Source organism: Giraffa tippelskirchi, chromosome 3, assembly GCF_054371585.1.
Source record: "Giraffa tippelskirchi isolate mGirTip1 chromosome 3, T2T-mGirTip1v1.2.pri, whole genome shotgun sequence".
NCBI classification, from domain to species: domain Eukaryota; kingdom Metazoa; phylum Chordata; class Mammalia; order Artiodactyla; family Giraffidae; genus Giraffa; species Giraffa tippelskirchi.
The window spans coordinates 2751307-2777566 of NC_137277.1; the positions used below are offsets into that span (position 1 = coordinate 2751307).

The following is a 26260-nucleotide window of genomic DNA, read 5'->3' on the forward strand; positions in this document are numbered from 1 at the left end:
TGACTATAGTAGCTGATGGTTGATTATGTAGACAATTTCTATTGGTACAGAGCCAAGCAAGTAAAAAATGCAGTAAGATTATTATTATCAAGTATCAATTCACATGTACTCTGTACATGGAGAGTACCAAAAGGCATCAAGAGAACTAATTGTCAAAAGGAATCAGCTCAGCCAGAGGACTGTCCATTTACTGAGTATCATACGCAGCAATATCTGGTCCCTGATGAAATCTTCAGCATCCCCGGATATACAGTGTCAAATAGCCCGTTTTCAGTTTTTTAATGATAATTTATAAGGATTTATACATTCTACTTATTTTTTTTGTAATTGTTGTTGTTCAGTTGCTGTCATGTCCAACTCCTTGCAACTCCACCAGCTTGCAGCATGCTAGACTTCCTTGTCCCTCACTGTCACCTAGAATTTGCTCAAACTCATGTCCATCGAGTCGGTGATGCCATCCAGCCATCTCATCCTCTGTCGTCCCCTTCTCTTCCTGCCCCCAATCTCTCCCAGCATCAGGGTCTTTTCCAGTGAGTCAGTTCTTCCCATCAGGAGGCCCACATACTGGAGCTTTACCTTCAGCATCTTCTGATGAATTTCCAGGGTTGATCTCCTCTAGGACGGACTGGTTTATTCTCCTTACAGTCCAAGGGACTCTCAACAGTCTTCTCCAGCATCACAGTTCAAAAGCATTTCCCAAATTTTAATTTTGGAAAAGCAAATCAAATTGCATGAGTTCCTGGAACTATTCTTTATGTAGCCTCATTGTTCAGTTATCCTGGATGTGGTGAGGTTAACACTGACCTTCAGCACTGGAGACCAGCTCTTCTGGTCTAATCTTCCACATGGATAATAATACCTGGAAACAGTGAAGCTGTGAAGGATACAAATGATCTGGTCCAAGGTTTCAAGAACATCTGGTAGTTTTTCATTTTTCTTTCCTCATATTTCTCCCCTAATATATTTTCTCTCAAGACAGAAACACCTTGGAATATAGGCTGATGACAGCATGGAAGCTGTTTGGAGCTGTAAAGTGACTGATCTCCACGCCGCTTTAAAAACCTACATATATGTGAGGATGCCGAGAGGAAACAATTAAAAGTAACGTCTATTTTATTGCAACTAAGGTTTACAGCTTTTCAACACAGCAGCTCCGGCAAGACTTGGAGAAACATCCAGAAGACTCATAAAATGCCCTTAAATATCCATCTGAAAGTGAATTTGTTTGTGGCCTTTTACTTTTGCCAAAAAAAGGGAAATTTCCTGAAATGTTTGCCGATTTTTCTCAGACTCAGGGTATAATAGTTACTGAGATCCTCTGGAAATTATTGAGGCAACTTGCAGCTTTGTCGATCTCACTCATTCAGGAAATGAAATGAACAAGCGCCTCTATTATGATGGGGATGATGGGGCAGTGAAAACAGTCGATGCTGGAATGTATTGACCGATCCCCGAGAGAAGTGAGGTGACAAGACTGTCCTTTTCTGAACTGCTCGTATCTGCTTTTATTTTCCCCCAGTGAAGCTCAGTCACAGACCTAAGGCATCTTATGAGTCCACTGCTCTGCCTGCCCAGTTTGTAACTCCGTCAGGTCTTCTGAATCTTGTCCCTATTGATATTTGGGGACACATAATACTTTGCTGGGGCTTCCCTGGTGGCTCAGCGGTAAAGAATCTGCCAGCAACGCAGGAGAACCAGGTTCGATCCCTGGGTCGGGAAGATCCCCTGGAGGAGGGATTCTTGCCTGGAGCATCCCATGGACAGAGGAGCCCAACAGGCTGCAGTTCATAATACGGTTGCACAAAGTTGGACACGACTGAAGCGACTAAGCAGCAGCAGCAGCAACACTTACTGGGAGAGGGAGTGTCTTATACGTTGTGGGGGGTTTAGTAGCATCTTTGGCCTCAACTAGATACCAGTCCCCCCCCCCCCCCACTATTTATAACAACTAAAGATGTCTCTAGACATTGCCTTTGGTTGAGAACCATTGCTATAAATCTTAAAAAATAAAAGTAAAGCATCTTTAATATTTTAAGACTTAAGATGTCATGTAGAATATTAGGTAGAAAGATACATAAAATTAGATAGATGTGTAATATATATATATATATGTATATATTGAGTATAAATATATATTTAGTTTTGTACATCTATCTGGGCTTCCCAGGAGTGCAGTGGTGAAGAATCCTCCTGCCAATGCAGGAGACCCAAGAGACTTGGGTTCAATCCCTGGGTCAGGAAGATCCCCTGTAGTAGGAAATTTCAACCCACTCCAGTATTTTTGCCTGTAAAATTCCAGAGACAAAGGAGGCTGGTGTGCTACAGTCCATGAGGTGGCAAAGTTGGACATGGCTGAGTGACTGAGTACAGACGCAGATTACATCTATCTCTATGACATAAATGTCTCTTTCATATACGATTATCTACAGTCTTTGGTTGATCTTTTAAAAGAAGCAGAAGGTTAGCTTATAAATTATTGTCTTCTCTGTCAAAACTCTTCTAACTTGTGGGACACGTGTATATTTTGAAAAGTGTTTTAACGGGTGGGCTGCTTGTTCATTATTGATAGAAACTGTTTCTTGCCTTTGACCCATCACTGAGAGATCTCAGGTCGTGGATGGGGAAGATTATGTTCCTGGACTCACTTGCTAAGGGATCACATCACTACTTTTAAATACACTTTCTGGTTTCACAATCTTATGTGCAGTGGTCTCCAGGGACTAACAGACAAGGGCCCCCGTGGAACACGTGTCCCATGTTCCTCTCCCAACATTTCTTCCTCCCTTCCAGGCCATATGTATCTAGATTCTGATGAGAGAACTTGCTCAGAGAAATAGTCAAGAAAGCAATATGTTGAAAACAAAGCTATGACTGACAAGAAAGGTCCTCAAGGTAAATAAGAAGATGGGGTTGCACTTGTATGATGTGTCGGAAAAAGTCATCCTTGAAAAATCTGGCTCTGGAGGTCAGCCGTTGTTCCCTTTCGGGGAGTGTTTTATGAAGTTCTCCTGATTTCAGAAAGTCTCACAATGACCTCTGTTGACCTTGGTGCTTTACTCAGGAACATGGACCAAGTTTCAATCGAAGAAAAGAACGTGGACTTAACACAGCACCTTTCTCTGGGCAAGCTGCCTTCTTTGTAATCTCTCCAGTGTTATTTATATTCAACTTACATTTGCAATAGAAAAATATGTGAGCATAGAATTCAGCCCACAGATTCATTATTCGGGTTTTCTAAATTCAGGAGAATTGACTTACTGAACCAGATGTTTCTAAATTTTGTCTCTTTCCTGAAATCTCCACAAATTGAAATTCCTTTTAGATTTGCATGATTTGGGAGCCTGATAACCCTGAAAATAACCATCTGATGAAATTATTGCACCTTCTCTCCACGTTCCTGATTGTGTCTTTTCACGAAGGCATTGAAATGTGCGCCAAAGCCCCTATGTAGCTGCTCCCTTAAAAGCTGGGCTCCACCCCGTTTGTGTGGGTACACACAGTCATGGCCAACTCTTTGTGACCCCATGGACTCTAGCCCTCCAGGCTCCTCTGTCCGTGGAATAGTCAGGCAAAAATACTGAAGTGGGTAGCCATTCCCTCCTCCAGGGGATCTTTCCATCCCAGGGATGGAATCTGGGTCTCCTGCATTGTCGGCAGATTCTTTACCATCTGAGCCACTAGGGAAGCCCTTTAAATGAGTGGAGAGGTATAAGAAGTGCATTCATTGCTGCTGCTGCTAAGTTGCTTCAGTCATGTCCGACTCTGTGCGACCCCATAGATGGCAGCCCACCAAGCTCCTCTGTCTCTGGGATTCTCCAGGCAAGAGTACTGGAGTGGGTTGCTATTTCCTTCTCCAAGTGCATTCATTAGAAGAAACAATATTATAGAGGTGGCAGTTTTCCCTAAATTGCAACACCAATGGCAAAAATATCCTCAGGTTGCCAATTTGTTGATCTTTGAGTAATACATTTTTTTTTTTACAGGCTGGGGAATTTCAATGTAAATGATTAACTGTAGGATACTTTTAATGAGAGATTTAACATCCTGGTTGCCATAATTATTAAAGGGTGAACATTTCTGTTATTTGTCCATTTCACGAGCACACGTGCACTGAGACCTTTATGCCCCACGTGCTTTGCAGAGACACTAAGGATGAGCAAAGCTGCGTGCCGCGTCGCTGTTCTGACGGCAGTCCTATCAGAAATTACATACAGTGAGATCAATATAGATAAACCTGAGACCAGAATAAATGGGTGCTTTTTCAGCTCTTCAAATTTTTGGTTCTGTGTGAATAGAAGACCCACATGTGTGGCATGGAGCTAATCAAACAAGACTGAGGACAAACCAAACTGATGGAAGAACTAACTAAAAAAGGCAAGCAGAGGAAACTATACAATGATTAGCCCTGAAATAAGAGCATTTTTTAAATGACTCCCCATGTTCCAGATGGTGAGGTGGGACCTTGTAGACTATCCATTCAGCCGTTTCCATTGCATCAAGAAGCTGTGATTATTTATGACTCTGGTACAGATTAGGAAGTAGACTTAAAGAGATTACTTACTCTGTTGAAACCTATAGAGCTAGTAAGCAGTGGACTCAGGTTTAGAATCCCAGTCCCGACTGCCCAGCTCTGCTTCACCCTCCTGAACTGAAGCTGTGATGGGGGGCTTCTCTGTAGGACAACCAACAGGGTCTAGGTCCTTCAAAGATCTTGGCACCCAGTGAGCCTGTTTTTTTAGGTAAGGGGGAAAATAGAACCATTCTTTTTCTCCTGATAATAAATCCTTCAGTCATACAAACTCTAAATATAAATGCTTGGGAATTCAGTGGAACTGTGTTTTCTTATTTTTTTTAAAAAAAAGGAGGTGGGGGATGGAATTTCACACCAAGCAGCTTCTGGAAAGAGTCTCGCCTCTGAAGCAGAGCTCGTGGTCTGGAGGTCCCGCCATATGGGAACAGGTCCTAATTGGCGGAAAGAAAGGGCAAGATTCGCAATGAATATAATAACAGGGCGAGATGGAAGGAAAAGGACTCCTTTCTCTTTTCCTTCTAATCAAGGGCCCTGATAAAAGACACACAGACACACAGCAAGAGCCTTCCAAGGCTGAATCACATTTGTTTTCAAACCTGCTGTCCTTTAAAATGTAGGTTCAGAAAAATAAGCAAGCAACAATCAAGAAAAACCCTCTCATCCTGGGCCAGGTTCTGAGCTGAACGAAAGCAGGATATTTTCTAGAAGCTTATTAAATGTTTGACCAACATGGAACAGTCCTGTATTTGTTATAAAATGTTTCTCAGGCTCCCACAGCTCCAGTGATACGGATGGGTTTAAGTAAAGAGAGTGACACGGAAGAAGATGTTCATGACCGCTGTTCACATTGACTAACGGGAGATACAAGGTGGGGCCGCTTGAATCATCATTTCTGTTATTACAGGTGCCCACGCTGATGGCCTTGATCTCCACTGCGGGCAGCTCCATCTCAAAAGAGGTTGCCGTGTGTGCCCCATTAGCTGGCCTTTGGAATAAACCTGCAGGATGCCTCACAGCTAGAATTCCACCACTGACATTCACAAAGAGGTAAGTTGTAAGTGCTTCGCATCACTTCCAAATATTTCTTTCAACAGAGAACAGTTTTTTTTTTTTTTAATCTATTAGCTAGTATTGCCATCTGCTTTGGTCCTAATAAGGTTTAGAGTTTGCACCTTAATCATGAAGTGTTTTGCCAAAGTCCCCTTTTTCTTCCAGTCATTGAAGGAATTGCAGTTTTAAGCCTAGGTAGACTTCGTAAAAGATGTTTTTAAGTGTTGGAGTTACACCCTTGCTGCTGATGATAATAGCACTCATATCTGCAATTCAAAACCTGATTTTAGATAAGGATGCACCATTGAACCTTGACTGTAATCAGTCGGGAGGAGATGTTAATCCATTTTCCATGGGATTTTTTGTTTGTTTGTTTGTTTGTAAATCACTTAATATTTTTATTATGTTTTTTTTTAATAAATTTATTTATTTTAGTTGGGGGCTAATTACTTTACAATATTGTAATAGTTTTTGCCATACATTGACATGAATCAGCCATGGGTTTACATGTGTTCCCCTTCCTGGACCCCCCACCCACCTCCCTCCCCCTCCCATCCCTCTGGGTCATCCCATTGCCCCGGCCCTGAGCCCTTGTCTCATGCATCGAACATGGAATGGTGTTCTGTTTCACATATGATAATATACATGTTTCAATGCTATTCTCCCAGAACGTCCCACCCTCACCTTCTCCCTCAGAGTCCATAAAATTGTTCTATGCATCTGTGTCTCTTATTCTGTCTCGCATATAGGGTTATCATTACCATCTTTCAAATTCCATATATATGCATTAGTATACTGTATTGTTGTTTTTCTTTCTGGCTTACTTCACTCTGTATAATGGGCTCCAGTTTCATCCATCTCAGTAGAACACTCGGGATCTTCATCCTCAGGGTGGCGGGGTCTTCAGCTGTGGTGTGGGGGTCCAAGCCAGACCCCGCCTGGAGAGAGCAGAGATCTTACCACTGAACCACCAGGGAAGTCCCTCCCTGGGACTTTTTTCTACTGCTACTGCTGCTGCTAAGTCACCTCAGTCGTGTCCGACTCTGTGCGACCCCATAGACGGTAGCCCACCAGGCTCCTTCGTCCCTGGGATTCTCCAGGCAAGAACACTGGAGTGGGTTGCCATTTCCTTCTCCAGTGCATGAAAGTGAAAAGTGAAAGTGAAGTCGCTCAGTCGTGTCCGACTCTTAGCAACCCCATGGACTGCAGCCTACCAGGCTCTTCTGTCCATGGGATTTTCCAGGCAAGAGTGCTGTATTTTTAGTCTAGGGGCCAGTAACATATGCATTTCTGAGGTAAAAGGAAGGTGTTTTGCTGTTATAGGGGACGGAAAAGATATAACTGGCCCTCGTAAGGGTAGAAAGTGTGACTCATTGGCCACTGTGTTTGAATTATCTAAGACTAAACTAGGCAGGCAGGTGGGCAGACGGAATATCCTAATGGCTTATCTTGATGAACCATTGATTTAACATTTATGGGACTGGTCTGTGAACAGTCAATCCTGGGTAAGGTGGAGCGTGCCGTGCTCAGTCGTGTCCAACCCTTTGTGACCGCACGGACCGTAGCCCTCCAGGCTCCTCTGTCCACGGGATTTCCCAGGCAGGAATCCTGGAGTGGGTTGCCATTCCCTTCTCCAGGGGTCTTCTCGACTCAGGGATCAAACCCACGTCTCCTGTGCAGCCTGCACTGGCAGGCGAATTGTTTACCACTGAGCCACCCGGGTGGGGGATATCCTGAATGCTGACTAAAACAATGACTGAGCCACAAGACCCGCATTGCAGGGAATTTGGGAGTTAAGGAGTTATTAAATAACACAACATGGAAAAATTAAATACCTATTTGTATTCATTTTCTATGACTTCATACCAAATGACTACAAATGTGTGTGCAGGCTTAGTCACTCAGTCATTTTTGACTCTTTGCGACCCTTTGGACTGTAGTCCACCAGGCTTCTCAGTCCGTGGGATTCTTCAGGCAAGAATCCTGGAGTGGGTTGCCATGTCCTCCCCCAGGGCATCTTCCCGAATCAGGGATCAAACCCACGTCTCCTGTGTCTCCTGCATTGCAGGCAGATTTTTTACCTCCTGAGCCATCAGGGAAGCCCTAGTGACCACCAGCTTTATGGCTTAAAGCAACACACATTTGTTATCTCACAGGTTCCATGGTGAGGAATCTGGGCTTGGTTTAGTTGAGTTGTCTGGAAAGTTACCATCAAGGTGTTGGTCAGAGCTGAGTTCTCATCTGGAGGCTTGACTGAGGTAGATCTGCTACCCAAACCATTCAGTGTGCTGGCAGAATTCATCTCTCAGTGGCTGTAGAACTGAGGTCTTTGCTTCTTGCTGTCTGTTGACCGGGCACTGCTCAGAGCTCTGAGGATGGCCATAGCTCTGTGTCGTCTGGTACCCTCATCAGGCTTTTTCCCAACAGCTTATTCCCTCAACCTGGCAGAAGAGAGAGTCTTTAGCATGAGACTGCTTACTAGCAGAGCGATTTTATATAATGTAATCATGGCAGTGACATCATCACCTTTGTCATGTAGTGAGCATCATCACAGGAGTCCTCTGCAGTTTCTGGGGGTAGAGGCAAGTCACGGCCACCACCATCCTCGGCAGGAGAAGACCTCTTAAGGCACGAACGCCTGAGAGCAGGGGTCATGTGGCTGCCTTAGCGTCTGTCCACCAAATGCTTCATTTTTAGGTCTCTCTGTGTTAAATATACACATCAGAGCATTTCTTCAGTTTGCAGACTACAGGATTTAGGTATTGACTTCCCAAACTTTCAAGCAGATCCAACTGCAGAAACTAACAAATCCTCATACAAAAATAGATTATGTCACATTCCCACAAAGTACAAAATAGACACAATATTCTATTTCTCAGCCAAAACTGGGTGTCCAACCTCTCTTAGTCTCCTCTAAAACAAGATGAAGATCTTCTTTAAAAAAAAAAAAAAAATTATTAACTGTCTTGGTTGTGGCAGGTCGGATCTTTAGTTGAGTCACGTGGGATCCAGTTCCTTGACCAGGAATGGAACCCAGGCCCCCTGCAGTGGGAGCACAGTGTCTCAGCCACTGGAGCACCAGGAATGTCCCAGAGGTCATCTTTATTTCAGTGAAGTTGGGTCATTACAATGAGTGGTGCCCCTGGGACTAGCAACCTTGTGATGTCCCCCCTAGAGTCCTTCTCCATCATCCTCCACCTTGCTGTGGGCTCTGGGAGGCTGACCACTCTAGATTCAATCAGGCCCTTTGAATTTCCTTCGGGCTCAGCCAGTGGGACGCCACAGTGGGAGTGAAGAGAGAAGGGCCAGGTCATCTTTCTGTCCTGTGTCCCCCTCTCTGTAGGGTCTGCTTGGGCTGCCCTCGTCTCTCTGCCCGCCCAGACCCCACCCCCATGCCAGCCCCTCCTCCCGTCTCTCCAGGAGCCTCCTGTCAGGACTCGGGAACTGCTCTCTTCCCCATCTACTGAGCCACAGATTACAGCCTGGGTGTTACTAGCCCTGGGGTTGCTGGCTGCCCTGTGTGTGTGTACTTGTGTGTGTATGTGATTTCTCTGACCTCTCCCCACAACGTTGCTAATAATTCCTCCATTAAATCTTCCTCAAATTACCACAAATCAAATGTGGCATTTTCTTTTTTTTGCAGAATCTCTGGCAAATATATCCCTCAAAGAATTTAAGTTTCATAAACAAAGGGTTTTGTGCCTAAAGGGCAATCAAAAGATTGTGGAATGATTGAGAAAAAAGATCCTTTACCTGTAAGTGTGTTCTTTTTCCTAGTCAATAGATCTTGAGGGGCTTTCTCTGCCTTGTAGAGTTCTATAAACTTTCTTTTTTTAAAAGTTTTTATTGAATTTATTGCAATGTTGCTTCTGTTTTATGTTCTGAGTTTTGGGCCACAAGGCATGTGGGATCTCAGCTCCCCAACCAGGGATCGAACCCTCACTCGCTGCATTGGAAGGCAGTCTTAACCACTGGACCACCGAGGAAGTCCTTGCTTTGCAGAGTTCTTGAGGAACTTGAGGAGAGTCAATATAATGGCTCATATTTCCTGGAAAGTCTTCTGCGAGGCTTGAGATGATTGGTTGCTTATTCCAGAAGAGATAAGGACATTGCTTTTAAAAGAATTTCTCCCTTACTCTTATCCAGTAAACAGAGATGGGGCAATGGGGGAGCAAGATGTATTACGCAACAGAGAACACTCACTTCCGTGTTCACTGATGTCAGAGTCCACATCTGTCTTTGCTGCAAAAAGCAACAATGTAGTAAGAAAGGGTGTAATATTAAAGAATTATCATAACATGCTAAAAAAAGACAAAATAAATATGAATATTGGATAAAGCTAAAATGTTAGCGGCATCACTATGAACAAAGCTAGTGGAGGTGATGGAATTCCAGTTGAGCTATTTCAAATCCTCAAAGATGATGCTGTGAAAATGCTGCACTCAATATACCAGCAAATCTGGAAAACTCAGCAGTGGCCACAGGACTGGAAAAGGTCAGTTTTCATTCCAATCCCAAAGAAAGGCAATGCCAAAGAATGCTCACACTACCGCATAATTGCACTCATCTCACACGCTAGTAAAGTAATGCTCAAAATTCTCCAAGCCAGGCTTCAACAGTACGTGAACCATGAACTTCCAGATGTTCAAGCTGGTTTTAGAAAAGGCAGAGGAACCAGAGATCAAATTGCCAATATCCGCTGGATCATCGAAAAAGCAAGAGAGTTCCAGAAAAACATCTATTTCTGCTTTATTGACTATGCCAAAGCCTTTGACTGTGTGGATCACAATAAACTGTGGAAAATTCTGAAAGAGATGGGAATACCAGACCATCTGACCTGTCTCTTGAGAAACCTGTATGCAGGTCAGGAAGCAACAGTTAGAACTGGACATGGAACAACAGACTGGTTCCAAATAGGAAAAGGAGTACGTCAAGGCTGTATATTGTCACCCTGTTTATTTAACTTATATGCAGAGTACATCATGAGAAACGCTGGGCTAGAAGAAACACAAGCTGGAATCAAGATTGCCGGGAGAAATATCAATAACCTCAGATATGCAGATGACACCACCCTTATGGCAGAAAGTGAAGAAGAACTAAAGAGCCTCTTGATGAAGGTGAAAGAGGAGAGTGAAAAAGTTGGCTTAAAGCTCAACGTTCAGAAAACTAAGATCATGGCATCTGGTCCCATCACTTCATGGGAAATAGATGGGGAAACAGTGGAAACAATGTCAGACTTTATTTTTGGGGGCTCCAAAATCACTGCTGATGGTGATTGCAGCCATGAAATTAAAAGACGCTTACTCCTTGGAAGGAAGGTTGTGGCCAACCTAGATAGCATATTTAAAAGCAGAGACATTACTTTGCCAACAAAGGTCCGTCTGGTCAAGGCTATGGTTTTTCCAGTGGTCATGTATGGATGTGAGAGGAGTTGGACTGTGAAGAAAGCTGAGCGCCGAAGAATTGATGCTTTTGAACTGTGGTGTTGGAGAAGACTCTTGAGAGTCCCTTGGACTGCAAGGAGATCCAACCAGTCCATCCTAAAGGAGATCAATCCTGGGTGTTCATTGGAAGGACTGATGTTGAAGCTGAAACTCCAATACTTTGGCCACCTCATGCGAAGAGTTGACTCATTGGAAAAGACCCTCATGCTGGGAAGGATTGGGGACAGGAGGAGAAGGGGATGACAGAGGATGAGATGGCTGGATGGCATCACCAACTCGATGGACATGGGTTTGGGTAAACTCCGGGAGTTGGTGATGGACAGGGAGGCCTGGCATGCTGCAATTAATGGGGTCGCAAAGAGTTGGACACGACTGAGCGACTGAACTGAACTGAAATATGAATATTGGATAAAGCTAAAATGTTAAAAAAATTAAGCATGCTATAAAGAAAATCTAAGTAAAAATATGTGAGACGGTAGGATAAACACTTGAGGCAGTGTGAAAAGTTTGATTTTTAAAGATAATTTGAAGGGAATTTGGCTGAATATTCTATATTGCCTTGTGGATGAAAACTGGGAAGCGATCAGGGATTAAATCAATAATTTTGGAGTCTTAATATGGCTCTCATGATGTATAGGGCTATCTCATCATATTCTGGTTAATATTTGCTCAGTGGTGTCTGATCAATGAGAGATCACTGAGATTTCTCAAACATCTGTTTTGATCACGCAGATATGAGTTATCTTAGCTGAAAATAGGAAAGAAGCAGTGGCCAGATTTCTGGGTTTTGTCTGCATTCTTTTCTCCTATTAGTTTTGACATTTACAGACACAAGATATCCCGGACGGACGTGGGGCCTTGGAGTGTGAAACCCATCTCTAGGCATGGAGTCATTCTGTTTGTTTGTTGGGCAGCTCACGGCCCCTTTGCCCTCCGTTTGCTTCCTGTGCTGCTGTAAAAGTAGGACGCACCGTGTCGAGGCTGAAAATCTGAGCTCCTTTATAGACATGCCATCTGAGGTTCAAAGGAGCAAGGACCTGGCTCTGGGACTCTTCACGGACGTCGTGAGTCTGTGTGTTTGTTTTTGTTAATTTTTATTGGAGAATAGTTGCTACGCAGCAAAGTGAATCAGCCGTGCGTCGTTTAGTCGCTCAGTCGTGTCCATCTCTTGGCAACCCCAAGAACTGTAGCCCACCAAGTTCCTCTGTCCATGTGATTTCCCAGGCAAGGATACTGGAGTGGGTTGCCTTCTCCTTCTCCAGAGTATCTTCCCGACCCAGGGATGGAACCCACGTCTTCCGCATTGGCAGGTGGGTTCTTTACCACTGAGCCACCGTGGAAGCCCGGATCAGCCATACATACACATACATCCCCGCCCTTTTGGACTTCCTTCCCATGAGGTCACCACAGTGCATTGAACAGAGTTCCCTGGGCTATGCAGCAGGTTCGTTGTCTATTTTATCCATAGTATCAGATTGGGATTGACACATAAGCACTATTGATATCCTGAGAAACACTTTATTGTCAAGAGGAGTTAAGCAAAAATACAGTCTGAGGTTACTCTCAGGTATATTTTCTTCTTTAACAGGGGTGCAACAGATATATGTAAATGTTTCAAAATATCTCCAGTGGCCACTGCTACAAACATGCAATTCCACAGAACTTAGAGTTAAAATTGTTATTATTGTGCAGTTGCTAAATCATGTCTGACTCTTTGTGACCCTGTGGACTGCAGCATGCCAGGCTTCCCTGTCTTTCACTATTGCCTGGAGTTTGCTCAACTCATGGCCATTGAGTTAGGGATGCCGTTCAACCATCTTATCCTCTGTTTTCCCTTCTCCTCCTGCCCTCAATCTTTCCCAGCATCAGGGTCTTTTCCAATGAGTTGACTCTTCACATCAGGTGTCCAGAGTACTGGAACTTCAGTTTCAGCATCAGCCCTTCTGACATATTCAGCCCAACTGAATATTCAGGACTGATTTCCTTCATGATTGACTGGTTTGATCTCCTTGCAGTCCAAGGGACTCTCAAGAGTCTTCTCCAACACCATAGTTCAAAAGCATCAATTCTTCGGCTCTCAGCCTTCTTTATAGTCCAACTCTCGCATCCATACAAGACTACTGGAAAGACCATAGCTTTGACTATTTGGACTTTTGTTGGCATAAGATCCAATAATTTCTTGCTATGGTAACCACAAACGTGGAAATGGTTTTATCCCTCTTAATAATCACAATAACAAATTGCGTGGCATCTGAAGGCACTAAGAGAGGAAAGCAGATATCAGATCAGAATGCTTGTATTCTCAGGGTGCACTCTTGCCTTAAAGCAGGGGTGCCTAATGAGCTTGCCTGAAGCAGCCCATCACCGATGGAATCAGCTACTACTTGAGACCAACTGTGAAACATTCAAAAGGAGGCTCTCGTCTCTCTGAGTCATGAAGAACTTGAATATTTATTTTCAAGTCCAACCTGGAAGCAGGAGCAGTAAGATGAGTCAATACCAAAAGCAAAAGGGAGACAAAACCATCAGCGCCGCCAAGTTCAGACGCCTCCAGCTTTGCGGCAGGATTCAGGGAGGTCTTACCCATCAGAACCAGTTCCCCCGGCTTCTTAGTTTCCCTTTCATGGGCTCTGCCTCTGGGCATACAAAAGTGTCCTTCCATGCGATGGGGACTCAGCTTATTTGTGTGTGGGGGTAAGGCGGCCTTTGATAAATATAAAACCCCATCATTATCTCATTTTGGTGTATTCTGAGATTTTCCTAAACAGATGTCATGGAAAATTCATTGAGAAAGAACATAACTTGTTGCAAAAGGAACCCACAGATTTTATCTTTCTCTTTCCCCTGAGGAGTTCAAAGCTGGGAGAAAAGGGCTTGATTGAGATAGGCCTTAGAAGAGGAAGAACTGAGCGGTCAGCATGTGGCATTGCCAGGGTGGTAGGAAGTGCATAGTTTGGGATGGAAATTTAAATGCTGTCAATGCCCTGTGATTGGGTTTGGCACTGCAAATCGTTCCACTTTCTTGCAGTATTAAACCGTTCTCATTTTGAATATCACTACGCAAGGAGCTCCAACCAGTCCATCCTAAAGGAGATCAGCCCTGGGTGTTTATTGGAAGGACTGATGTTGAAGCTGAAACTCCAATACTTTGGCCACCTCATGCGAAGAGCTGACTCATTGGAAAAGCCCCTGATGCTGGGAAAGATTGAAGGTGGGAGAAGAAGGGGACGACAGAGGATGAGATGGCTGGATGGCATCACCAACTTGATGGACATGGGTTTGGGTGGACTCTGGGAGTTGGTGATGGACAGGGAGACCTGGCGTGCTGCGGTTCATGGGGTTACAAAGAGTCAGACACGACTGAGCGACTGAACTGTACTGATTGCTTCCCGTTGTAAGAGGGTGCCTCCATGAACAGAAAACACAGTTGCGTTTACTTTCCTACGTAATAGACTGGTTTTTCCCTCCAACTATTGAGAGGCCCTCCTCACACTTCTGATCACAGAACTTTGGTAAAAAATTTGACAATTTGTTTTAAACATACATTTGCCATATGACCCAGCCATTTTAATCGTTGATGTTTACCCAAGAAACATGAAATTGGAGGTGTAGAAAAAAACCTATACATGAACGGTTGGCACACTTTTCTTCACAATCGCCAAATCCTGGGTACAACCCAGATGATTTCCATTCAGTGACTGGATAAACAAACCATGTTACATTCACACAATTAAACTGATGCACTAATCAACAGGAAATGGCAACCCACTCCAGTATCCTGGCCTGGGAAATCCCATGGACAGAGGAACCTGGCGGGCTACAGTCCATGGGGTCGCAAAGAGTCAGACACAACTTAGCAACTGAACAACAACAAATATATGTATGTACACACACACACATGGTCTTCCCAGGTGGCACTAGAGATAAAGAACCCACCTACCAATGCAGGAGATGTAAGAGACGTGGGTTCGATCCCTGAGTCGGGAAGATCCCCTGGAGGAGGAAATGGCAACCCACTCCAGGATTCTTGTCTGGAGAGTCCCATGGACAGAGGAGCCTGGTGGGCTACAGTCCATAGGGTGGCAGAGTCAGACACGACTGAGACGATTTAGCACGCATGCACACATCAGTTCAGTTCAGTTCAGTCGCTCAGTCGTGTCCAACTCTCTGCGACCCCATGAATCACACCACGCCAGGCCTCCCTGTCCATCACCAACTCCTGGAGTTTACCCAAACCCATGTCCATCTAGTCGGTGATGCCATCCAACCATCTCATCCTCTGTCGTCCCCTTCTCTGCGTGCCCCCAATCCTTCCCAGCATCAGGGTCTTTTCCAATGAGTCAACTCTTCGCATGAGGTGGCCAAAGTACTGGAATTTCAGCTTCAACATCAGTCCTTCCAATGAACACCCAGGATGATCTCCTTTAGGATGGACTGGTTGGATCTCCTTGAAAGTGAGAGAGGAGAGTGAAAAAGTTGGCTTAAAGCTCAACATTCAGAAAATTAAGATCATGGCATCTGGTCCCATCACTTCATGGGAAATAGATGGGGAAACAGTGGAAACAGTGTCAGACTTTATTTTTTTGGGCTCCAAAATCACTGCAGATGGTGATTGCAGCCATGAAATTAAAAGACGCTTACTCCTTGGAAGGAAAGTTATGACCAACCTAGACAGCATATTGAAAACCAGAGACATTACTTTGCCAACAAAGGTCCATCTAGTCAAGGCTATGGTTTTTCCAGTAGTCATGTGTGGATGTGAGAGTTGGATGGTGAAGAAAGCTGAGTGCCGAAGAATTGATGCTTTTGAACTGTGGTGTTGGAGAAGACTCTTGAGAGTCCCTTGGACTGCAAGGAGATCCAACCAGTCCATCCTAAAGGAGAGCAGTCCTACAAATACTACAAACTTATTCCCCAGCATTTCTTTTTCAAACTGGAATTGAAATCCAGTAACATAGCTTCAGCTTACATGTTCCCCAAAGAAAATCTGATGCTAAGAAGAGTAGAAAAAAACTGGGTTTGCATCTTTTTTTAAAAAATACCAGTGTTAGATAAAGTACAGCGGGCAGATTTTGTGTGTCATCACATTGGTCTCTGACTCTCCTAGCTACTTCCTGTCTCCTGCCTGAAGCATGTCCAGTGGCTTCCTTACTCTGACTCTACGATAATCTGTGAATCATCAGATTTGGCAAGTATCTATTCACTGTCTACCACATTTCTAATGCACTCTTTCAGGGACTAGGGATTCATCAGCTGAAATGGATAGAATCCATCATCCACCAAGCAACCTGAATTTGATATTTGTAATATTCAGGAGTCAAAAGTCTTTACCTTCAACTTGCTTGTTTACTGGTTACTGAAAGCTTCCTAATTCAGCTGTTTCAACTAGTAATTAAAGTTGATTTGAAAAGCACAGAAAAGTAGCATCAATGAAAAAAAAACAAAACGAAACACAGTATCCATTTGGTGGCCTCAGTCATTTCTGATACTGTTTTTCTGATTTATAACTGGAAAGAACTTGTGTCTTTTGCAAGTTGAGATTCTGGAAACTAATTGACATTTTCACTTTCGTTTTCAATTTCATAAAACTATAGGCAACAAGTACTAATTTGTTCATTTGAATGTAACACATGGAAATTAGTAGTGCTGAGACGTTAGGTAAGAACATCCTGTCAGGTCCTGAGATGCGTGGTAAGAACATTCTGTCTCTCAGGAAAGAACTATGAGTGTGTGGCATCGATTATTTAACTAGACAAACATCTTCTGAGCATGCTGGAGCCAGGGGTTCTCCAGAACTCTGAGAAAGGAACTGTAGGTAGTAATGAAGCACTATCTGTCCATACAAGGCAGTTTATCCTAAGTAACATCATCATCCAGGCAAAATCGTCAGCCTCCAGCTCCATTCTGTGCTCACTTAAAGTTGCATTAAAATGGGTCTGTTCACCCCGGAGATGCTACAGGTTCCATTTCAGATCACAGCATGAGGGCTGCAGTAAAGTGAGTTGTACAAACGTGCTGGTTTTCCAGTGCATATACAAAGGGTGCTTACACCATATCGTCTCTTCAGTCTATTAAGTGTGCAAAGCAGTGTGTGTAAAACAAACGTACGGTGCGCTGAGTCACTCAGTCATGTCCAGGTCTTTGTGACCCCGTGGGCTACAGCCCGCCAGGCTCCTCTGTCCACAGGATTCTCCAGGCAAGAATACTGGAGTGGGTTGCCATGCCCTCCTCCAGGGGATTTCCCAACCCAGGATCGAGCCCAGGTCTCCCACATTGCAGGCGGATTCTTTACCATTTGAGCCAGCAGGGAAGCCCAAGAATACTGGAGTGGGTAGCCTATCCCTTCTCGAGGGGATCTTGCTGACCCAGGAATCAAACCAGGGTCTCCTGCATTGCAGGCAGATTCTTTACCAACTTAAAAAATAGTTTATTGCTTAAAAAAAATGCTATCGTCTGAGCCTTCTCCAAGTCCTAGGAGTAAGATCAAAGACGACTGGTCACAAATCACTATAACAAATATACTAATAATGAAAAAGTTTGAAATCTTTCAAGAATACCAAAATGAGGTATGGAGACACAATGTGAGCAGATGCTTTGGAAAGATGATGCTGATAGACTTCCCTGACACAGGGTTAACACAAGCCTTCAATCTGTGAAAAACACAGTCTTTGTAACGTGCAATGAAGCAAAGCCTGACGAAGTACAGTAAGTACTGTATTTCTTTGTGTTGACACCAATAAACCAGACTTTCTGACACCTTTCCTGCAAGAATTTGAAGAACCTCTAATTCTAGGATAAAACATGCTTATGCAAGAATGAGGTGTTTCGCCCTTGAATGGGATTTCCTAATTTGAGGTAATTTTGACCAGATTCAGCTTTTTGTTCATCTTTATTTTTCTAAATAGTGATTTAGAAAAACACAAATGAGAGCCATGAGCCTCTTACTATTCACAAAAAGATGAAAGTATCATAATAAAATCTGAATTACTTATATATATTTAGTGTGGACTTCTCTTGCCTGGAAAATCCCATGGACGGAGGAGCCTGGTGGGCTGCAGTCCATGGGGTCGCTAAAAGTCGGACACGACTGAAGCGACTTAGCAGCAGCAGCAGCAGTGTGGACTTCTTAGCCAATTAGCAGTTTCTCTTATCCTAAGAACTTGAGAACCTTAAAATTATGTTGGATTCTTTTAAATCTGTGGCTCAACCTTTTTAGCAAAGAGTGAACCCGTGCTTTAAAGGAGATAAAAAATATTCATAAAATTAACTTGAGACTTTTTAGACATCATACGGTTTGGATTTTTCTCTTCTATGACCTCATAAATATTTTCACATGCTAAGTGTACGTGGATATGAAACATACGGATTAAAATAAATATACACTGTTCAACAAAAAAGGAAACAGCTCGGTAAAATGAGATGACTTTGAATAGACAAGACTGGTAAGGACCTCTAAGGACCACCAACTTGGAAGCACCTGTTTTGGAGTCTGACAGATACACGTTTGAATGGCAGCTCTATCGGGGCAGATACTATAATTTAACCACCTCAAATGTGTTTTTTTCCTTCTTCAGCGGAAATAAAACTCCCATACATATATCAGCTTTCTTTTAGGCTTATGCACATCTAAAAACAATACCTTTTCCACTCCTAGGCATATGTCCAGAGAAGACCATAGCTGAAAATGGTACATGCATCCCAATATTCATAACTACTTACAATAGTTAAGACATGGAAGCAACCTAAACATCCATCAACCGAGGAATGGATAAAGAAGATGTGGTACATATATATGATGGGATATTACTGAACCATAAAAAAGAATGAAGCAATACCACTTGCAGGGACATGGATGAAACTAGAGATTATCATACCGAGTGAAGTAAGTCAGACAGAGAACGACAAATATCATATGATATCATTTGTGTGTGTAATATTAAAAAATGATACAAATGAACTTATTTGTGAAACAGATTTACAGATATGAAAGCGAATTTACGATTACCGAGGGGGAAACGCAGAGGGGAGGGATAAATTAGGAGTTTGGGATTGACGTATATACACTACTATATAAAAGAGATAACCAACAAGGATCTGCTGTACAGCAGAGGGAACTCTGTTCAATATTCTGTAAAAACCCAAGTGTTAGTCACTCAGTCGTGTCCTACTGTTTGTGACCCCATGGACTCTAGCCCACTAGGCTCCTCTGTCCATGGAATTCTCCAGCCAAGAATACTAGAGTGGGTTGCTATTTCCTTCTCCAGGGGATCTTCCTGACCTAGGGACTGAACCCGGGTCTCTCACATTGCAGGCATAATCTTTACTGACTGAGCCACCAGGGAAGACCTGTAATAACTTAAATGGGAAAAAAATTTGAAAAAGAACAGATACACATATATGTGTAACTGAATCACTTTGCCATACACCTGAAACCAACACGACATTGTAAATCAACTCTAGACCAATATAAAATAAAAATTAAATTTAAAAATAAATTAAAAAGCTAACTTTCCAAGATTTCCTTGCAGTTAGTTGTTGTTTCATCACTAAGCCATGTCCAGCTCTTCATGACCCCATGGACTGGAGCCTGCCAGGTTCCACTGTCTATGGGGTTTCCCAGGAGTGTGTTGCCATTCCCTTCTCCAGGGGATCCTCCCGACCCAGGGATCAAACCTGCGTCTCTTATGTCTCCTGCTTTGGCGGGTGGATTCTTTACCACTGAGCCACCTGGGAGTCCTTACTTGACTAAGTAAGTTCGGACCAGTGGTGTATAAAGTGAAAACAGTGGTTTAACTTCCTGGAAGGAGGAATCATGTACCTTCCTTCCCTTCCTTCTAGTGCCGGAACACTCACCTTGGACCAAGGTGTAAAAGTGGTAGTATTGGGGTATCATTGAAATCTGCAGATCAATTGGGTAGAAAATTTACATTTTAACAATACTGAATCTTTCCATACAATAGCATGGAATAGTTACCTAGTCAGAACTGATCAATAAATGATCTGAGCCTGGGGATTTCTTTATGGGAGCAGTTTTGGTTAGAAATTCAAGTTTTCAATGTATATATAGTTAACTATATGAACTTTGTTCTACACCAATATGTGGTGTTGGCCTGAAACTTCCAAAAAGATGCTTTATTTTCTCTTCCCACTAAGAGGAGCTCAGGCAGAGATACACATTCTCCTGGCCATATACACAAGCTGGTGAAAGGTCTTAGTTAGCCCACCCAACGGAGAAGATTTACATCTAGCCCAGACCTAGCAGGATATAAGTGTTAGTTGCTCAGTCGTGTCCGACTCTTTGCGACCCCATGGACTGTAGCCCGCCAGGCTCCTCTGTCCATGGAATTCTCCAGGCAAGAATACTGGAGTGGGTTGCCATTCCCTTCTCCAGGGGACCTTCCTGACCGATCCAGGGATCGAACCTGCTTCTCCCGCATTGCAGGCAGGTTCTTTACCATCTGAGCCACCGGGGAAGCCCCAAGCTGGACATAAGGCTCAATTCTAAATCTCAGTCTAATGCAAGTTCAGTCCAACCCCTCCTGTTCCTCTCTGTGACTCATCCATGGTCTAGCTGTTCCATTCAGTTTCTGAGGTTCCTCTGGCAGCCATCTGTAAACTTATCTCTCTAGCTTGAGTTGCCTCTTTATTCCTGGAGCCTGAGAATTTCCCTTTCTTTCATTTGGATTCAGCTATATGATTAATCAGCAATTTTATTGTAGGGAGGAGAGAGTTCCTCACTACATTCGAACCTAACGTTGCCATTAGAGTTTATTATTCTTGAAGGCATGTAGAGGGTGTGTTTTATTTATGTCTTTATTCTTTATAGTACTTAGCTCATGGCTATAAAACTCCATTAGTGCTTAATAAAAATAAGCAGGATGGATTTTAAAGTGGATGAAAGCAGGGAACTGTAATACTCACGGTTAAAGGAGAGAAGGCTTCAGTATTTTGAAAGATGAGTTCTGTCTCTCCATGTCCAGGGGTTGTGAGAATGAGGTGAGGGAGAGGAGTTGGCAAAAGGTCTCACCTTCCTCACTCATGTATCAACAGTCTCATGTACTGCTTCATTTCCACAAGAAAAAAGTCCCATGCTGGTTGCTGTCCACAGAAATTCTGCCAACATCCTGGTGGTTGCTGGTTTGTAATTTTATGGGTTTCCAGATGATCAAACACTGTATTATTATGTTTGGCTACTAACTTGGGTCAGCAGTTCAAAAGCAGAAGAGAAGGGGAGTGAAGTCTGCAGAAGGGGATGGGATCGTACAGGAGCCTGTGCGTTTATGGCGATGTAGTGAACGTACTGCGAGTAAAGCACAATCTTTACTGAAACTCAGTTCATTTCATTTCAACAGACGATGATGGTATAGGTTCAAAGCTCTGTTTCACAAGAACTAAAGATGTGGCAATTATGTACCCGTTTTAATTTTGACTAAGGAGTAAATTAATAGGTTGTTTGCTCCATGCCTAGTCTTCCTTTCACAAAATGTTGAAATGGAAGATTTTATACTGACAATGACAACAACAAATACAAGATTAAACAGACCCTGAATCCCAAATCCCTCTTCCTTCAAAATAAATTTATTTACCTTAATATAATTTTTAGGAATGTTTATATGAAATATTATAATGTTTGACCTTTAAAAATAACTTTTAATATTAAGAAATGGTCAAAATAACTGGTATTAAGTTCTGAAACAATGTGTATATTTTCTCAGAAAATGAAGCTCAAATTAATAACTTAAGTAACTCTGGACTTACCCTGTTATTATTGAAATCTGCATTTCCAGTAATTTCTTAAGTGTCAGAAAAGAATTAGCAACTGTGTTACACTTGTAGCAAGTGTAGCATCCTCTTATAGGCCCAAGAAGAAATTATCTTTGACTTTGCCGTAGTTTATTTGCCTTGGATCCAGAAGGGACTGAGAGAGAAATGGGTAAAACCATTTTGACGTAAGACAAGCTATTCCTTTATCTGTTGCTTCTCTTTCCTGCTGTATCCTCGAAATAATTGCTTTGTATTGTTAACTCTGTAATTAGCTGGATACCTACACCCTAGAGGGGTGGGATGGGGGTTGGAGTTGGGAGGGAGGTCCAAAAGGGAAGGGACATACAGGTACTTGCGGCTGATTCATCCTGATTTACGGTGAAGCCAGCACAATATCGTACACCAATTACCCTCCAGTTAAAAATGAATAAATTACAAAAAACAAAAGGAATGGGAGAGAATTGTGTACAGACATTACAAAAAGCATCCGGAAGGGATAAATTGAGAGTTTGGGACTGACATATATACACTACTGTATTTAAAATAGGTAACCAAGAAGGACCTACTGTATAGTACAGGGGTCCCTGCTCAATATTCTGTAATAACTTAAATGGAGAAACAATTTGTACAAGAATGTGCATATATATGTATATACACACACACACACGTATACCTGAGTCACTTTGCAGTACACCTGAAACTAACACAACATTGTAAATCAACTATAGTCCAATATAAAATAAATTTTAAAAAAAGCCTCATAGTACAACTCTTTATTATTGTCACCTATGATAAAATACATATATATACATATATTTTATTTATTTATCAATTTATCCACTGCTTTCAATGTTCCATTATTCTCTCCTCAATCTAGTATATATGAACCACTTATCTTGTGTTTCTAGGTGCTGGGACTGCAGTCATGAGCAGTGAAACAAGATCTTTGCTCCGGAGCAGGAGACGTTCTGGCCTGGAGGTACCATAAACAAGAAAGCAAATAATGCAAGGGCTGTGGATAAAACAGAGGAAAGAAATAGAGTGACCAGCTTGTATTGGAAGGGCTGTGCAGGACAGGGTGGCCAGAGATGGCCTCTCTCAGAAGATACCATGTATACAGGTGTTTGACAGATGGAAAGAGCCGCTGGGTGAGCTTGGAGAGTAGCCATTAGCAGCAATGCACAGGCCAGGCCCTCCTTGAGATGGGGTCCAGGCCCTAGGGTGCTTCTGTGTGCATGCACGCTAAGTCGCTTCAGTCGTGTCCAACTCTTTGTGACCCTATTGACTGTAGCCCTCCAGGCCCCTCTGTCCACGGGATTCTCCAGGCAAGAATACTGGAGTGGGTTGCCGTTTCCTTCTCTAGGGCATCTTCCTGACCCAGGGATCAAGCCGGAGTCCCGTATGTCTCCTGCATTGGCAGGTGTGTGCTTTACCACTAGTGCCACCTGGGAAGCACTAGTTCAGTTCAGTTCAGTTCAGTCGCTCAGTTGTGTCCGACTCTTTGCAACCCCATGAACTGCAGCATGCCAGGCCTCTCTGTCCATCACCAACTCCCGGAGTCTACCCAAACCCATGTCCATCGAGTCGGTGATGCCATCCAACCATCTCATCCTCTGTCGTCCCCTTCCCCTCCCGCCCCCAATCCTTCCCAGCATCAGGGTCTTTTCCAATGAGTCAACCCTTCGCATGAGGTGGCTAAAGTATTGGAGTTTCAGCTTCAACATCAGACCTTCCAATGAACACCCAGGATTGATCTCTTTTAGGATGGATTGATTGGATCTCCTTGCAGTCCAAGGGACTCTCAAGAGTCTTCTCCAACACCACAGCTCAAAAGCATCAATTCTTCAGCGCTCAGCTTTCTTCACCGTCCAACTCTCACATCCATACATGACCACTGGAAAAACCATAGCCTTGACTAGACGGACTTTTGTTGGCAAAGTAATGTCTCTGCTTTTAAATATGCTATCTAGGTTGGCCATAACCTTCCTTCCAAGGAGTAAGCGTCTTTTAATTTCATGGCTGCAGTCACCATCAGCAGTGATTCTGGAGCCCAAAAAAATAAAGTCTGACACTGTTTCCACTGTTTCCCCATCTATTTCCCATGAAGTGATGGGACCAGATGCCATGATCTTAGTTTTCTGAACATTGAGCTTTAAGCCAACTTTTTCACTCTCCTCTTTCACCTTCATCAAGAGGCTCTTTAGTTCTTCACTTTCTGCCATAAGGGTGGTGTCATCCGCATATCTGAGGTTATTGATATTTCTCCCGGCAATCTTGATTCCAGCTTGTGTTTCTTCCAGCCCAGCGTTTCTCATGATGTACTCTGCATATAAGTTAAATAAGCAGGGTGACAATATACACTAGACCCCCATCTAAATGCTTGAAAGCTATAAATCAAGCTCACAAACCATTACTATAGTATTTTATACAACCTTGACAAATAAGCCTCCCTAACAACCTGAAAGGCTTGCTTTGTATTAAGAATATTGTGGGCTTTCTGGCATTCTTCACTGGCACATGGAAGCTTGGGGAGAGCCAACCCCATCCCTGGCATATTCCTTCTTCTCTTCTCACCTGTGGCTCCCTCCCCAGTCCCAGGAGCCCCCACGCTCACCTGTGGACCCCTCAGGCTATGCACCCAAGCTCTGTCTACACCCCCGCCGTCTGCCATCATTGGATCACTCCTCAGGCCAAGAGAGTACATGTTAATATCGTCAACCAGCCTGACTTTACTGAGAGTCTACCCTACAACTAGAAGTTATGGCTATAACGCTCGCGAGCTGTGATTGGGATTGGGATGTGTCAGTCATTCAGGTGTGTCCAGCTCTTTGTGACCCTATGGACTGTAGCCCGCCAGGCTCCTCTGTCCATGGGATTCTCCTGGCAAGAATGCTGGAGCAGGTTGCCATGCCCTCCACCAGGGGATCTTCCCCATCCAGGGATCAAACCCGCATCTCTTATGTCTCCTGCGGGTTGTTTACCACTAGCACCACCTGGGAAGCCCATTACTCAGGGTTACGTTAAGCAGTTGAGAGAACTTAAATGTAGGCTTTCTGATTCAAAGGCTTGTACCCTGGAAAGCCTTCAGCTATGCTTATTTCACAAAAAAATAAACAAAGCATAAAACAAGAAAATCCAACAGCACCATTACTTGCAGACACTCACCGTCATCCACAATCACAGTATGAAAGGGGGTGAAGCCGGGGCATCGACATCTTGTTGTCTTGTACAGGCAGAGCTATTTTCCTTTCCTGTATGATCACACTCACTGTGGTGCTGGCCCAGGACCAGCAGCTGGAGGAAGCGCTTGACCATTCACACAAATGGAGTGTGACAGCTCGGAAAATGCAGAACAATGGGCCGCACAACCTAATTACAGCTTGGCTTTTGGCTTTAGGGCTGGAGGTTCTGAGTCTGTCTCTCTGTGTCCTTCTCTGCCTCCCTCCCTCTCTTTCCTCCTCTGTCTCTGTCTCTTTCTCTGTCTGCCTCTCTCTCACATGCACAGAGGTACAGACACGTACACAAAGGCACACACAGGCACGCGTTAGACATGCGTGCACAGGTGTCCCTGTATTCGCCTCTTTGCTCGTTGCCTCACCTTGTATAGTATAGTAGTAGATATATGGTACTGTACCAGATAACCACTCCTGATCAGTAGTTAGCTATACGCAAACTGCCAACATGACCTTAAATACCCTGCCGAGTCACACGTGGCGTGCAATCGGGGTGGGTTCAGTGAGTAGGCGAATGGTACTGAGGTGGTTTTCCAGAAGAAAATACTTTGTTCTCAGGCTTTGTTACCCGGACTTTGTTCTGCTTCTTGGAAATCTTCTATCTGTGGTAAGAACTTTGAGCTCAGGAAGACTGCGGGTCAAATTCTAGCTTTCCACAAGGGGTTTCTGCAAGGTTCAATCTCTCCAAAGAGGTTAATCATAATAAGAACACTGTTATTATTCTACCAGGTTCAACCTCCCTGAACCTGTCCTTTGCTGTAAGGTAGACTCTCATAAAGAGCTACTTTTGTTATTGTTAATATTCATTATCATGATTATTCCTTGAAATTAGGGCTGAGAGACTCTGTGAAATGCGTAGTAGTCCTTATCGACCACTCAGAAGGAAAATGTTTGACCAAAAACATCTTAAAGAGCATGTTGTTCACCTAGGTTTCTTAGGGAAAAAAGACTGTGTGGGCTGGTTTCTTTGGGGGAAGTCATCTCAGATATGAGGAGGGGTGGGCTGGAGAAGGTGAAGCAAGGTGGGTGGGGAAATGGCATTATCTCATCCTTTTGTTGGCTGAGTAATATTCCATTGTATATGTATACCATACCTTCTCTATCCATTCCTCTCCTGATGGACATCTAGGTTGCTTCCACGTCTTAGCTGTCATAAATAGTGCTGCAACGAACATTGGGATGTGTGTGTCTTTTCAAATTATAGTTTTCTACAGATATATGCCCAGGCCTGGGATTGC

At 43.5% G+C, this 26260-nt stretch overlaps 1 protein-coding gene across 1 annotated transcript in view; it reads left to right on the plus strand.

The window, feature by feature from the left end:
- KCNJ16 (potassium inwardly rectifying channel subfamily J member 16) overlaps nt 1–26260 on the plus strand; it is a 403319-nt gene that overhangs the window by 255641 nt on the left and 121418 nt on the right. Inside the window, exons 5-6 of the mRNA XM_081580874.1 lie at nt 5436–5578; nt 22698–22768. The gene's annotated coding sequence lies outside the window, so the exon portion shown is untranslated. The remainder of the gene's footprint in view (nt 1–5435; nt 5579–22697; nt 22769–26260) is intronic.